Consider the following 16,855-nt stretch of genomic DNA (forward strand, 5'->3'; position numbering starts at 1 on the left):
ACCAGGCAGCTGGCACCCCCCAGGGCTGCTCAGGCTGTGAGGCACAGATCCAACACATGATAAACAACAATATTAGTGAAATGATGTCTAAACAGATCCAAATGGCATTCTCCTGCCAGCAGGCAGGCACGGAGGACTTCTCTCTGCAGGAGGCACTCAGAGACGTGCACGAACGACAAGGAAATAGCTTATAATGGTGAGCAGCTTTTTTGACATCTCTCCTCTCGATGAAGCTCATCTCGACTCCAGTCACTCAGCATTCTCTTCTCTACACCGAACAGACCCTTTCTCTCTGCATTACACTGCTGGTGGGATAGTCAGGACTTTGGTGGATGCACACTCGCATACTACAAGACGGGTATCTTGCAAAGCCCCTGCTATATTCCCACACCTACCCAGAGGGAAGTTCGTACTTCAGCCCCAAGGACCCCAAACTTCAGGCAGCCCAGACTCAGGCTCCATAAACACACAAATCCTGCATGCTGCCTCTGTCCTTGGCACGCAGAACCGCTCAGGGACCAGGGTGCTGTAGCAGGGGGTGGGTTTGATCACCCACAGCAGACAGGAGCAGGGAGGGGAGTGATGGGTGAGGATCTGCAGCAGCCTAACCAGGCAGCGCTCCTAGAACCGCCTGCAGAGCCATAGCTGTGGCTCCCGGTGCTTCCATCTAATCCCCAAACTGCTCACCTTAAACCAGCACATATCCTAAACCACAGCTATTATACGTTGCTCTTACCCTTCTCCTTGTGGGAGCTATTTACAATAGGTGTTAAAGCATTACAGAAGCGGCTGTCAGCTACTGTATTTATGAAAGCTGGAATCTCCAAGCCAGCTCTTATCAGTTTTAATACAGCTCTCCCAGTATGTGTGTCAGTAGAAATGAGATTTCAAGGAGCATTGAGGAGCATCAGTTCAGCTAAATCCAGGGGAAGCTGATAACCACTGAGAAAAGGCATCAGCCTGCAGCTGTAATGACACATAGGCACCAGAGCTTTCCTCAGCTAGTGGTCAGTATGCCAGGCCAGATTCCAAGCATTCCAGGTGACCAGCAGGACCCTGGAATGTGCTATCAGGCCTCCCAGGGCCAAGCGCAACTTCCTAGGTATGGCAGAGAGCCTCCTGCGCCAGCCCCAGGCTGCCTCATGGATATCAGCAGGGCACAAGGTACCTGGATGAAAGCACATAGCACATCATCAGGTAATGGCAGGCCTGGCAGAGTGCAAGAGTACACTGCTTCCAGACATGGAGAGATGAGTTGGCCTGGGCTATGGCAAATCCTGTGCATGGGCACTGAACTCCCCCCCAGGCAGGGCTAACATATGCACACTGCTCTAGGACAAGTCTGGTGTGACGAAGTCCAGATTTAAAACTCGATGTGGCTTGGGGTCTCCAGACTACACAAAGAATGAAGATTTTTAAGAGGGCAGGGGAAAAACCAGAAACGATGGGTCCCTGCATGTGTCAGCTTTGAGCACAGCCTGTTACCCAGCTGATGGAGAGCAGGAGTTACTGTAGTACTTCTAAAATGTAGAAATTCAGATCTGGACTGAGCCATGAACAAGGGCAAAGTAAGTTGTTCTCGAGAGCTGAACCCGGCTGGATCTCTCTGCTCTCGCCTCCCTTTCTGCCTCTTCAGCCACTGGGGCTACAAGACCTGCTGATCTCACACCAACCCACCTCACCTGGGCAGGACTACGAAAAGATGCTCCATATTTCCATATTTCTCTTGGGTTTCTACCTTAGAGAGGTGCCCAGGGCTGCCTGCACCATCTTGTATGGAAACAGTACTCCCAAGGGTGACAAGAGCATGTGGAGGGAGAAGCCACAGAAACAGCAGAAAACACTCATTAGACTCAGGGAGCTGTCACAGAAGAGCTGATGGCCTTGCTCTGAGGAAGGCAGTGAGAAGCTTCAGCTTTTAATCCCAGGATGTCAGAAGATTCAGCCGGTTTGCTCTGCTGCCTGTTTCTCCCCCCATACTTTCCCTTGCTGCTCACATTTGGGCAGTTTGAGCTGAAGGCAGCAGGGAGCTGAGGAAACTGTTGCCGGGAAACTGTTCAAGAACCCTGGCTAGACGAGCACCTACAAACACAGACTTGACGGTACCCAAGCAGCACAGGCTGGCGAGAGCAACAGCCACGCGGTGATCCCATCGGTCCCTGTATCCAGGCAGATCATCCACTTCATCCCAGCCCAGATAGTTGCAAATTGTTTAGGACAGACTATCCAATCTAATTAGAACAGTATGTCTGCTAAGCAAGATCGACCATGGTCCACTGGATCCCATTAAAGGTTTGTCTGTGCTCATGCAGAAGTAGTTTCCCCTCAAACCACGCTGGTGCCGAGTTGCATTTGCTCCTCCTTGAGATGCAGGAGCCAGGACCACCTTCTCCTCTCTGGGTATTCTCCAGGGTGGATCCACTAGATGCAGGGCTCAGCAATGAGCACTAGATCCCTACCCTCAGGGACAGCAGGTCTCATTGCCTCCATAAGGTTGGTAGTACCACTCTTTTTCATTCTACAGACCAGAGACAAAATTGCTACCTTGTAAAGTGGGCACATTTCTCCTACCTGCCCCTGGGAACATGTTAGAGCCTGTAACAAGTTTTGCTTTTGAGAGACATGGTGTTACCTGCCTGCACTGCAGCACTCAGGGGTTTTGCTGGCTAGCCCCAGCTTTGCAGAGGGACACACAGCAACACAGGCTAAGCACAAAAGGGGTACGTAGGAGGCAGTTACAACCTCCTTTAACAGGAAATACTGTTTCCTACACTAAAAAAAAACCAAACAACCCTGCAACCAAAGCATTAGAGCCACCCCATGTGAGGGCATCCCCAGGGCTTCACCTCCACTTGGGTGCAATTCTGCCCCCAAAACCCAGCGCAACCCATCTCCAGCCTGCTGCCACAGAAGGCATTGCTTGCTGTCTCCAGGAGACAAATGCCTTTCATTCCTTGCCAGCTCTGCTCAGTGGGAAACTAGCTCAGCACAGACAGCAGATGGTTAAACGAATGCTTGCCCCACAAGGCACCGCCTTGAGGGTTGTTTGGGTTTTTTTAAGCTCTATGCTTTTCCCCAAGTGCCTGATACTGAGCTTATGAAGGGCACATCACTTCTCTTGCTCTGAAGCCTGCAGTTATGTAGCTGGGGTGCAGCTGCCCAGCAAGCTCAATGCTAGCCAGCATGGGGAACTTTGGCTACAATTGTTTGAGCTTTGAAATACAAACCTCTGAGGTTCACGGCAGCAGATGATCCACGTGTTTGTCATGGGCCCAACAGATGTGATGGAGAGAGCTGAAGATAGACCCAAATATAGCAGAAACATCCAGAGATGGAGAGCAATTTATACGAAGGCAATTTATACCATGTCCCCTTGGAAATTGCTTCCCCTCCCCTCTTCACTGTCCATTTCTTGAAAGAAATAGGGAGGAAAGCCCAATGAAGCCAGCAGAGCTGTTTCCCCACCCCACAATTTGGCTTTCCTGCAGATGAAGGATGCTCATCACCCTCTTCACTGCATCTCCCACCCCAGGCTAAGCAACAGCCACTCATGTGGGACATTGATCTCAGCTGGGGCCTCTGAATGCTGCCATGTAGCACAAATAAAATGTGATAATAGCAACTGCAGAGTGAATTAAACATATGAATCACTTCCTTTCCTGGACTTTCTTGCTCCTATTGTTTCTCTTATCCCCTCAGAAAAAGCCCGTGGAGAATATTCCTTTTCCTCCTTACTCTGCAATGAACACTGAAGGGGTACATTTTCTCTCCCCATTTTCACCTGAGAGCCACAGAGCAGTGCCAGTGCTCCCAAGACCATCTCTCCATCACATGACAGAGCAAACCCCTTGGATGGCTTTAGCAGGAGCCAGAGCCCCTCTAGCTCTCACAAGGCAGCTATAGCCCTGACTGAACCCTCATCTTCCCTCTCCTGCTGCAGCCTGGGTAAGGCTCTTTAATATAAGCCCATGCTCTATATGGAACCTTCAAGTGCCCTGCTCCCAGAGGATGGGTGCACAGGTACTCTGAGGCCTCTCAGCACATCACAGCCCTCCCTGTAGGCAGCTGGGCACAGCCACTCTGCTGCGATGAGCTTCCAGGGGCACCAGACAGCACACTGCTTTCAGGACAATCTTTCATGCCAAAAAAGGCCATTTCTCCCACCAGCTCGCCCCCAGCCTGGCACCAGGGCATCTTCAGCACAGCAAAGAACAGCTTCTTTAGGGCCCCAAGGAGGCTCATTTACAGAGAAAGCTGTGGCTGTGCCCTGGGAGCAATCCTGCCCGCAGCGTCTCCTGCCAGGCCAGCCTGTAATTACGACCAGCAGAGAGGATTAGCTTAGCCAGCTCCCACAGGGGTCTCATCCCCCACCCCGATGGCACATGGCAGCATCACACTCCCCTCCCCTGGCATTCCCCTCTCATACCTTGCCTGCAGTGTTGACTGCTCCAGCATAGAGCTAATTACTCCCGGCAGGGAGATGCTGCCAGAGAAATGAGCCAAGCGGGACACCCCAAAGCAACAGAAAGCCTGGCAAGCATGGAGAGTGACAGCACATCTTGCTATAGCTGAAATGCAGATGGATGCAGCCATCACCACCTAAAATTCCATTAAAACCCTCTGCCCACAGACTAGAGATGTAACACATTGGGGGAAGGCTTCGGTACCAGCTCTTCCTCCTGCTTTGGAATCCCTGGTCTGTCCTTCCTTGCTCTTCTGACAAGGCAAAGGGTGCAGAGCTTGCAAGAGCCCTAAGCCAGGCTCTGGTGGCAACATGAAGCATCAAGATTGCAAAACCCTTTTTGATTATTAGGGACCAAGACCACTCCAAGCACGCAGGAGCACAGGAGAAACAGACCCTTCCTCATCTCAATAGCAGATACTGCCTTAGGTACCCCCCAGGGCCGTATTTGTTACCTGCTTGGGGAACTTTAGTGTCAACCTAGAAGGGCACTAAAGGTTTGTGACAGCAAATGAAGCTGCGCTTCTCTGCTAAAGCATCACCCAGGCAGAGAGCAGGGATGAACCACCAGATAAACCTCCCTCACATCAATTGCTGCTGGGAAAGATGCAGCTCTAGGCTGTGCCTGCTCAGGTCCAGCATTTAAGGTCACTTCAATGCATCTGAGAAACCTTCAAGGCAAGATTTTCAACTCTGGGAGCACTCCAAAATGCAACTGAATAATCCACACTGAATAATCACCTTTTATTTGTCATCTGAGACAGCTGAGTGTTGAAGCACTGCAATTTCCTAATGGAGATAACTGTTTTGTCAGCTCAAGGAAGACTAAATTGATGCAACCTGAATTTCCATCCACCTCCCCTAAACGCATGCTCCCTCCAGCTCCTCCTGTGCCCATCATGAGGCAGGCTGCAAGGCTTCCCATGCCTCCGGTGCCAAGCAAAATATTTTTTTGCCCTGATCCATAGATAGCTATGTCAGAAAAAGCCCAACTTCTCAGTTACAAAGGGGGTTCACACCATGGCACCAGAAGATTATGTCAGAGCAGGCATCACCTCCATCTTTAAGAATGGTCCAAGTAATCACAGAACAGACAGTTTCATCACAGCAATAAAAGCAGATTTAATCATAAAAGTAGGATTTTACATGTTCTGAGAAGAATCCACAAGATGTATACCAGACAGCGTCCTGCATTTCAAATGTTTCCTCAAAATGCAGGTTAGTTTACAGAGAGAATTCCAAGAAAGAGACAGAACATTACAATTTATCTGAATTTGTCAAATGCTTCAGCCCAAAATTCTCTTAAGAGGTTAAGAAAACCAAATCATCAGCCTCCTAAGCCACAAACTGAATTCATCCATCAGAAACCAATGAGGCTATCCAATACAAAATAGGAGTAAATGACAATCAGCACGCCCAAAATTCATCACCAGGGGACCTGCCCTAGCATCTGATGGCATTAAGAGCCCAGAGATGTGGTTGTAGGGGAACCAGAGGAACAGACTCTAGCTGGGACCATAGAGACCACACCAGGAATGTGAGAAGTGTAAGAGCAGGTGACATCTCTTACTGACAGACGACCAAAGTCTTGTAGCCAAGGTGGTAACTGATTCACACACACATTGCTGGGCACTACACGTATTGCAGCTGCTTGGAGAGAAGATGGAGGAGGTCTCAGTGTCATCACCAAAGGGGCTGCAGAGGTCCCCAGAGCAGCATGCAGCAAAAGCACAGTGCTGGGTTCTGCAAGCTGCTGGCTGGGAGATGCTGGGGTGGGATCAGCTGCAGGAGGGCTCAGCTGTGCTTGGGGAAGCCTCAGCTTTAAACAGGACTGGCACAGCACTTGTCCGAGCTTCATGGGAACAGGGAGCAACAGACCAAGGCATCAGGACAACAAGAGACTGCAGAGCTCCCAGCCGTGGTGAGGCTGACAAGAGCAGGGACTCGGGAGTGAGCAATACTGGGATGAGAGATAGGGAGCTCAGAGTGGTTATGCTGTCTCCATTGCAACAAAAGCCAGTGACAACAACAGCCCTGAATTCATACCAAAGCACAATGAATTTAGAACAATAGACAGATCTTCCCTTTTGTTTTTTAGATACAATATGCAATTAACCTGTGGGACTCATCACCACACAGCTAATTGAGAGCAAGGACTCAAGGGAGCTGCAAACAAAGCAGCGGCATATACAGTGAAGGGCACCCATGCTGGCTGGGGGTGGCAAAAACATCCCCTAGGGTGCTCTTCACCCATGGCTTTCCACAGGAGTGTTCACCAGCAAGCCGCGGCCCAGGGACTCGGGCATCTTCACCAAGGACATGGGCTGGTTGCTGCTTCCTCAGAACACAGGGAAGCCAAGGAGATGCAGCAACTCTTCTGTGCTCCAGTAACTGCACTGAGTGTCATGAGTCACCCTGAGAGCAGAGATGGCCCAGGTATCACATGTGGAACAAGCCTTGGGCCAAGGTCCCTCCCAGCCCAGCGATGTCCATCGACAGCGTATAGACCACTCCGGGACAACAGCAAGACTTGGTCTTTATTTCCACCTTTCTTTATACTGTGCTCATTTTGAGGCCATTTTCACAACCCCACAGTGCAAGCAGACTTTACCATACTCATGAGCAGGAGGTCTGCGTCCTAAAACTGCCAGTGCTTCCCAGGTGAGCAGCCTGCTCTTAGTGCACTGCATTCCCAGTCCAACAGCAATGTTCCCAGTGCATGCATGTGCAGTTTCCCTTGCTGACAGACACTGTGCCTAGCACAGCACTGCTCTCCAGAGGACTGGTGTGCTGGGATGCTGCCCTGGAAGGTACTCGGGCAGGATCTATGAACATCCATGTCTCAAAGAAAGCAATAATCAGAAAAAAAGTACCCGAGATCACCCTCATGGAGCAATCTGCTTCCTGCTCCAGCAGCTTTCTGATCACTTATGGCTGAGGAGCACAAAGGGAAGAAGGAAAATTGCTTAATGCATGCTTTCTTCATAGGGCTAGTATAAGGGGAGGAAGGGCTGTCTTTCCTGGCTAAAACCTACTGCTGCTGGCTTATGTACCCACCATAGAGTACCACACTGGCCACCTCAAGGCTAAATAACAGGAGCTTAAGAGCAGGCTGATGTACTGCACAGATCCCCTTCCCTCAGACCCACATTTCTGAGTCTGTGGATCTGCTCAGCCCCCCTTTTTTGCAGGGGCATCATCAGGCAAACCCCAAACCTGCCACCATTCAGCATTCTGGAAGAGCTCCACCAGCAGCCTGTCCCAGCTCAGACCCCAAGCACTGCCATGATAAGGGAAGCAGACCTCCTCAGATGTATTTGGAGAGAATCCCCAAATTCGCCATGCAAAGCAGCACCTGCCACCTATAGTAGCTGGGGAAAATGACTACTCAAATCCACTGCAATTGCTGCCAGTAAGGAGAATTGTTCAGGCGCAAAACCAGATGGATTAATGACCCACTGTCTCTCAAAAGCCCATCCCTCTCTGCATCCCATCCCCTATGCTTCAGAAAGGCATAAACCTCCTCTAATATGCCCAATCACATGCTATATCATCACCAGGAACCTTTAACCTGCATCTAGCTAATGAAAATGAGGAGTTGCTTCTTCCTTGCAGAATCAGCAGTACAGTCCCCGGCCTCCTCAGCCCCATGCAGGGCAATGCCATCATCTCCGATGACACCCCAGATCTCAGAGCCTGCAAACCTTGTGGCAGAGCAAACACTCCTGTCAAGCCCAAAATCAATGCTAGCAGCATGGGCAGAAAGCAAAAGGCCTGACATCCTCATACCCAGAAGTGCAAGCTGGACCAAGTCTAAGCCACCACCTCACCTGCTGCTACAGCCATCAAGCTTACATGGATGAGACGAGGGCAAACACGCAGTGATGCTTCCCCAGAATGCTCTCCCAGGCTCAGAAGGCAGTCATCTTTAAATAAGGAGCCCTCCTTGTTTTTTTCTTTCCAGAGTTTTTCCACACAAATTGAGCACAGTTTCACTTTATTTTAAGCATCCACAGCACACTCAGCAACAAGTCCCCCTGCTTACCACCACTCCACACAGCTTACGTGTTTGGACCCTGCTGCTTCCAGCTGTAGCCCCTTAGATCTCAGAGTCCAAAACCAAGTAATTCTCACACACCCTGTCTGGGTCACTGGTGGTTTTATAGCAAAGCAGCCTCTGTTACACCCAGACCTCCTCTTCCTCATCTCAGAAAGCATAGGTAAGCAGATGACAGGAAGAAGCTCTGGCAGCATGGCCCAGAGGTAATAGGACCTGGCAAGGAGACGCATCCCTGGCATCCTCCACCTGCCAACAAGAGGTGTTTAAGATGGGGCATATAGCACTCCTGATCCCCCTTCAAGAGGATAACTGAACTCAGCAGCTCTCTCCAGGCAGCACAGCAGTTAATGATGCTAACTACCATCACCCAGCTGTCTGGTGGCCCTATCCCCCTGACACACATGCTCCAGGCTTTTCCTCAAGACACCAAGTCCCTTGGAGCAGAGATCTCCCCAAGGAGGTGCAGAGCAGGACATGAGCAGCAAGGAACCAGGAGTGACAGCGGCTGGAAGAGGCTGTTTAACAGCTCAAGCAAGACAACGAGAAAGTCATTAATTTCAATCAACTCATTCTACACCCACGAGGTTTTTATTTTATTACTTTGGAAACAGCAGAGGGTAATTTATCGATCAAAGAAGGAGATGTTGCTGAACAATTAAAATGAATGCTGTGTCTGGGTGCTCACAGATGCGAGCCAGAGGGACAGCTGGCAAGGGGTGGGAGGGTGCCAGGGTCCATCAGGGAAGAGGAACAGGGAAACCCTGCACCAACCGGGCTTCTGGAATTGCAAAGGTCTGAGAGCACAGTACCAGGAGATGGCTTTGGACACATTTATAGCAGGTAAGAACACAGCTGCTGCTGGTGGGACATCCAATACGGCCACAAGCAGTGAAGTGGCACAAGGGTGCTCAGACACAGCAGCTGCAGAGGGAAATTCATGCTGTGAGCATTCAGTCACAGGATCCTCCCAAAGTCTTCACAGAGCAACTTTACACTGGTCCACCGCAAGTGCCTGGATGCAGACCACTTCTAGCTTAAAAAGGTCAAGGAGAAAATGCCAAAGAGATAGCAAACTCATGCTCCAGTGCTGGCAGAGAAAAGCAGAGCCTGCCTGGGAGCTAACGGAGCATTGTGCCTCTCCTCTAATCTAGTCTTCCCCAGAGCTCAGCCTCCAGCCCAGCAGAAAGAGCCAGTGACACTGCCAAGGCTGGAGACACTCATCCAACAGTACCAAGACCCACCAACTTACTGCAGGTAGGGTTTGGGCCAGGCTACGGGAGGTGAAGCTGAGCAGAGGTTGAGGATTCCTTCGCCTCAAGTGAGCACACGTGCCCAGGATGAGGACTGCAAGGAAAACCTTGAGGAAACACTGAGTTCACCTGCTGACAGATAATTAGGATGGAAAAGAAAATGAAAGCCTGTGCAATGGACCAAAAATCCTTTACAAGGGACTGGGGCCAGCAAGCATCCCTGGGTCACCGCCAGCGCCGCCTGCCCTGGGATGCCCAGCTCCCCAGCAGCCTCCCGAGCAGCAACGCGGGCAGGAGCCCCATCTGCCGGCTTGGCCACGGAGGATGCACATCCCAGCTCCGCGGGGCGAGGGACCATCACCAGGCACAGCGCACTCAGGAGCCAGCGCTGCCGCGGGACCCCCCGGCTCCCTCAAAAACACCTGGGCCGGTACAGGGGATGCTCCACGGGAGACAAGCCCGCGGACAGCCGCGCTCCCCCCACAGCCCACCGCAAACCAGCCTTACCAGGCCACCAGAGTCTTACCCAGCAGCCGCCTTCTCTTGGCCACTGTTGCCGTAAGGCTGCAGACTGCTTTGCTCCTCACACACAGGCATACAAGCACACTCAATCTTCATACAGATGCACTAGTGAGGTTCTACCCATCACCCCCAACAGGGTGTAAGTCAGGCCCCTGAGACTGAAGAACAAGCCCCTGCTGACACCCCATTCAGGGCCACAGCATGCAAAGCACCAGCAGAGAAGGTGGGTTGGAGAAACCAAAAGGCTGATGTCAGTTGAGCAGAAACACTAAATATTTACACAGCCTGCCATCAGCCCCCAGGCAAGAAGGCAGCAACTGTACAATTTCAATGCAACCAGCATAACAATTTTTGTGTAACTAGACATGCAAGAAAATTACTTAAACATACCCAATGTAGGGAATTAAACTCAGTCAGGACAAAGGGAATCAAGTGTTTGGGCAGTACAAAGAAAAAGCACAGCTTCTGGGGATTCAATGGGGTTTAGTAGTCACAAGGTACTGGTGCCCCCAAAGCACAAGGGGAGCCCTCACCCACCACCATACCAGAGCAAGGACTGGGGTGGAACAGCACTCAGCTGCTGTCAGCAGCACCAAAGGAGTTCCTGGGTAGAAAGTACCCTCTTCACTGGGAACAGCAGGACAGTGAGGGCCATGGCAGAGGGAAGCACTTGATGGCATCAGGATGCAATTACTGGGACTGGAATTAAACTGGGACTTGGGGGCTCATAAAAGAGCAATATGTATGAGGTGACCACAAAATAATGTCTCAAAATAAATGCAAATAATCCCTTAGAGCTACCCGTTTGCTGTTCCAGGCTCTTAAATACTACATATAGCCAGGCAAATGACATTGCTCTGCAATCAGTGCTATACACTACAACAGTTACAGGACCACAGCTCCAGCAGCACTGCACTCAGGGAAAGACCCTCAGGGCTCAACACAGAGCCCACCAGCCCCATACCCTATGCTTTGCAGAATCAGACCTTACCTGAACACATTGACATCAGCTGTAAGCAGTGCAGTAGATGCTGTTTTGATCTGACTGTGCTCTCTGCCTTTAAGCATCAGGCTACAGGTGGGACCAAGGGGGAACCTCATGTGAACAGGACAGCCCATAACCCCTAAAATAACCTAAGCAAGAACTAAGAGCCCTAGGTTAAGCTTAAATATAGCCTTTAGTATAGGGTGGGGAGTGGAGGGACACCCAGGTGAGGCCATTTAGGACACTGCCACCAGCTAGCCAGCTTTGCAGGTGAGGCAGCAGCTCATCTCTGCTAGAGCCAAACAGAGTGTATGCATTGGGGAAAAACAGCTTTCTTGCAAGGAGGTGACCCAGGCTGGGTGAAGGAGCAGAGATGCTGAGTGATGGGACAGTGCTCACACCTTGTGTGGGCAGCCCAGAGGACACATGCCACTGTTAGCTGTGATGCTCCCAGGTGAACCAAGGTACACTTCTGTTAATAAGGGACAGATGACAGGACAGGGGCCCTGACATGAAGTCACCTCTGTGGCTGTGGCCACCCTCTTGAAGAGCCTTGCACCTCCAGAAGGAATGTAATTGCCACTGGCATTCCTGCCTGTAGGAAGGCAGGGGTGGTTGCTGCAAAGCAAGGACTCATCCTGCTCTCTTCTCCCAGGAAGCACATCTGCACCAGCAGGGTTAGGGTTTTGCTGGTGTTTATGAAATACCTTTGTTTGGCTTCATCTCTCAGGTATTTTTATATCAAGCCACCCCACAACTATACAGGCTCTTTTTTGCTGCCCTGGCCCTCCCAAACCGGGAGCTGTGAAGAAAGCACTTCTTAAAAGCCAACCTGCAGAGACTGATACCACCTGCTGTTAGCTCCAGGGAATTATCCATGCCAGGACTGTAGCAACGTGCATGGGGGTCTGGAGCAGACCCAGCCAGCACCAGCCCTGAGCAAATACATGCTGTCCCAGCCCAGCATCGCAGCATCACAGATCCCAGTGACAGATGCTACAGACTGGGGTCTTGTGGTGTCCTTAAAAGTGGTGGCCCATAAGGAAAGCCGAAGTTACAACCATTCCCATTTTCTGGAGGCACATATTGAGGGACTGGACCACTCCAACAAGTGCCAAGCATCTCCTGACAGAGCCAGGGAACAGGTTCAGCAGCTCCCTGGAAAAAGCCCGAGAATCCCCACGAAATGAAACACAGACATGCAAAGCTGACATGCAGGCAGGAACTTCAAGGTGCAACGGTACATTCAGGTCTGTCCCATGTACTTACTTTCAGGCTGGGGCGATGGGACAGCCGTGTTCATAACTGCCCATGGGACCCCAGGGGACAGTGTCCCAGGGAGAGGATTAGGTCTCCCTGGGAAGAAGCAGCACATCGCAGCAGCCACCTTTCCCCCTGGCAAGCTACTGCCGACCTCCACGAGAGGGCTTTGCTGCACAAGGAAACGAAGAGAAGCACCATTCACAACGGGCTTCCAGTTCTGTCGTGTCTTTTCCCCACGTCTTCTCACTGAGGGCTTAGCAGGCAGCAGTGGGACACAGTCGCCAAGGATTACACCCAAAGGCAGTACTCATATTGCATTGGAATTGGACAGCATTGGAAACAGCCACCTTTTTTATTTCCTGAAGCCTCTCTTTCCCGGGTGAGCTGCATCCTGGGGGCTGAGCCAACTTTTCCAGCATACTCTGGCACCAAACCTGTCCCCAAAGCAAGATGCAGCCTTCAGCACTAATGCACCCACTTGTGAAATGAGCCAGCCAACACGTTTTGGGAGGCACAGGGCTGTCACCTGTAATCCCTCCCATCAGAGCCGAGGCTTTGAAGCACATCTGATGACAGATGGGGCAGTGTCCTTGTTCCTATGAGCACATCCCCAGAGATAAGCGCCTGTTGGACTGCCACCGTGGGAAGTCACACGGCAGAGGAGGAGCAGGAGAGAAGATGAATCTTCTGCCCCTGGCATGACCAAAAGTATTCACCCTGATTTTGTGCGTGCTCATGCTGGCCTTTAGCAGGAGACACGAATCACGGTGTAGGTACTTGTAGGTACAAGTTGCAGGCCACCAGCTCTGGTAAAAGACAACAGCACACCACCCACCACCAGCCCTTACAGACACAACCCCCCCTTGTCTGAACAGATGCACTGATGCAGCTGGTTTTGGGTAGCACTGCCTTAACTGAAGACCTCCCAGGAGCAGGTCCCTGACTGTCAATGACCCCAAAGCAGTAGGACTTGGGGTAGGGCAGCCCCTTAATCTCATGGGGTTTTACTCCCACAAGGGTGAAGCCTGGCCGTCCCTTGCCAGGCAATCTCCAGACGCTCTTGAGGGTAAGAGAGGAGCACATCATCTCTCAAGGTCACTTCCAGCCTCCTAGCCCCCTGATCTAACAGGAAGCGACACACAGCCGGGCAGGCAGGAGCCGCAGGGAGACACAGAGGCTGCTTTTGTGCACCGGCTGCTTCCTCTGGAAAGAGTGCTGGAGCGAGCCACAGCTGAGCACACGGCCACCCTCCCCACCTCCTCCTGGTGCTCAGGAGTTTCTCCCCACCTGGAAAGCTCTGCAAGGATAGGACAGCTATGGATAGACAGCTCTGCCTGTCCATGGCACCAGGACCTCCGCATCTCCAGTGACCAAGGATCATGCTGCCACAAGCACAAAACTGTGGTGACTCCCAGCTCAGGTCTTAAAAGGAATTGAGCTGCCCTGCCACCAGCCTCCAATCTGGTGGTGGTGGCAAGGGGGGACCCAAACCACTGCACCACCTGATGCCTTGTCACTGACAGCATGTGCCTGCTATAAAGGATAGACTGTGCTCAGGTTTGTCCATCCTCTGCCAGCAGCCCACCCAGTGCTCTCCACCAATACCATCTAGCAGAAGGGGATGTCTGTATCCCAGTGTGGGGCACGGGGAAGTGCAGGGCTGCAAGGCGCTGGGGTGACCTGGGACAGGACCAGCCTCACCGCCATAGCAGGCTTTGGATCAGAGCCTGGCTCCATGCTCGGCTCACCAGGCAGCACACGCCAGTATAGAGCTGCTCCCCCTTCCCCAGGGAGGGCTGTGGAGACTCGAGGGGTGGCTCCTTCCTCCTGCCATTGTCACCCTGTTTAACAGCCCTCCCTCCTGCTCAGACATGACTCCCTCCCAGGAAAGCATCTCCTGGTGCTCTCCCAGCACCAGTCAGCCCTATACCACCACCCTGAATGCTGGGCAGCCAGGCCCCCCCTGCCTGGTCACAGACCAGGGACATCACATCACACTGTCCTGAGCTGAAGGCAAACGCTCACTCCATTGCCCTTTGCGGGGAGGGAATTGTGCAAGTCCAGTGCATGGGGCACTGCTCCGGCCAAAGAAAGACAAGGTCAAGCAAGAGGCGTGCATGGCTCTGGCCACCTCCCTGCAAAGTGGTTCTTTAACACAAAATGCATCAGTTCCCCCGGAAAACCTTGGAAAGGTGGCTGGGAGAAATCCAACCTGCAAAAGGGTAACCAGCACTATCCTTTAGAGACGATGCTCCAAGAAAGGGTGGGAGAACAAAGCTATGAATATCCAGTGGGGATTTTACCCAGCTCCTCCTGACAGCCAGTGTTCACATCCCTCTGATATTTGCTTTCCATTAACACAAAAGCCACAGGGAAAGGCCACTCTCCCCCACAGTGATTAAAGTGGCACTTCTGTTTGCCAATGGGCACTGCCACCAGCCCTCACCAAGCACTGGAGCTGGAAAGGGGAGCGTGGCTCCACCTGCCCCGCACAGGGTAAATCCCAGCTCGAAAGCACCAGTGAGTGTTTTGCAACGTTCCCCAGGCAGCTGCACCACACCAGAGGGAAGAAAAGCCCTAGTTCCCTCCCTGTCCATCCTTCTGTCCCTCCTGCCTTCCCACGGGAGTTGTGCCTTCCTCCGGATGTGACTCCTCCCAGCCTCTCCACCATGCCAAAGGCTCACGGGGTCAGATATTCAACCCTTGAGCAAACAGGGCTGTGAATGGGCAGCAGCAAGCCGCTGGAGTGGGCTCTGCCCTCCGCTGCCAGCCCTGCCCTTGGGGCTGCCAATGTGCTCAGCCCTGGGTCAGGGCAAGATTTGGGTCTGGGGGTCTCACCCTCACCCCAAAGAGGTGAGGATGGCCCATGGCCCCTCCACATCCGCATCCCCGCAGGACTGCGGCTGCCTGTTGATGTTGCTGCCCTGGGCTGGTATCACATGAGAAAACACATAAATTCTTCCTGCCTTGAAAAATAGCAGCCCCATTGCCATGGAGACATAACCCTGCACTGCTCCGGTGGCCCCCTCTGCCCAGCCAAGGCAAGGCAGGGATGCTTGCTAATCCAGCACGGCACCACAGCAGAAACCTGCCTTCTCCCCTTGCTCCCAGCTTGGCACTTCCATCGCCTCATGTTCCTACCATGTCCAGAATGACAAGTGATGGAGGGAGCTGGGATGGAGGACCACAAGCACCAGCAAAGCCCACCTGCCTGTGCTGCTCCATGCCTGGGCTTGCAGGAGTAAACCTGGAAACTGGATGGGATGAGGCCAGGAGGGATTTCTTTGCTTCCTACTGCCAAATCAGCCCCTATTCTGTCCCTCTTTTCTAGTGATGCTCCAGCCATGCTTTGGCTGGGACCCCAGCTCCACGGGAATGGTGTGAGGGGAGGCTTCTGCTGCGGGGCTGCCTGTGCCATGCTGTGCACATCCATCTGTTTGCTCCAGCACGGGAGCAGGGCATCATGGCATGCAGACCCCCAGCCCAGGGGCAAGGAGAGCAGGCACCCATGGGACTCCCACAGCCCAAACCTGGTGTGGTACTGAGGCTCCCACCCCTCACTTCCCTTTCCTGCCTTTTCCAGCCCACCTTCCTGATTTCCAAGCAAGCTGTGTCCTTCCTGCCCTTCATGGCAGGGCTGGCATGCCTCATCCGCCCTGCCAGCCATTTACTTCTTCATTTCCCTTCCTGTTCTCCTTCCCCACAGGCTCCCTCCCTGCCCCACACCTCTGGCTTCCATCCCACTCTGCCTGACCCAGGGCCGTTGAGCTGTGCAGGCAGGGAGAAGCCCACGGCTTGCCAAAGCAAACAGCAGCAGGAGGAGGGCGGCCAAGGCCAGAGCAGGCAAAGGGCAGAGTCCACCAGCAGACCATGCCTTGCTGCTTGAGGGTGGGGAGGTTCTCCTGGCTTTGTAAATGCTCTGACTTGGCTCCATGCACCCTGCAACATGGCAGGCAATGTGTGGTGGAGGCGATGCCTTAGCTGAGCAGAGCCCTGGGGATGCTGAGCAGCAGGCTGGGGGGCGAGCACCCTCTGTGGTTTTCCATGTGTGGGTCTGAGCTTCATGGGGTCCTGGAGGCCAAGGGAAAGTAGATCCAGTGCTTGAGTCTCCTGCAAACAATTTATAGCGAGGTCTTTTCCTCCCACTCTGCTTGCTGCCAGGAAAAGCAGCAGGAAAATATTTCCCTGGGAATTGTTTTTGTTCCTTCCTCTGTGTCTGTACGCATGAAGCTCTCCTCCGCCTTGGACATGCCTCAACCTGTCCCGAGGCTCAGATTAATCCCCTGCACCACCAGGGATGACAGCTGAGGTCA

Source organism: Lathamus discolor, chromosome 3 (assembly GCF_037157495.1).
Source record: "Lathamus discolor isolate bLatDis1 chromosome 3, bLatDis1.hap1, whole genome shotgun sequence".
Classification (NCBI taxonomy): Eukaryota; Metazoa; Chordata; class Aves; order Psittaciformes; family Psittacidae; genus Lathamus; species Lathamus discolor.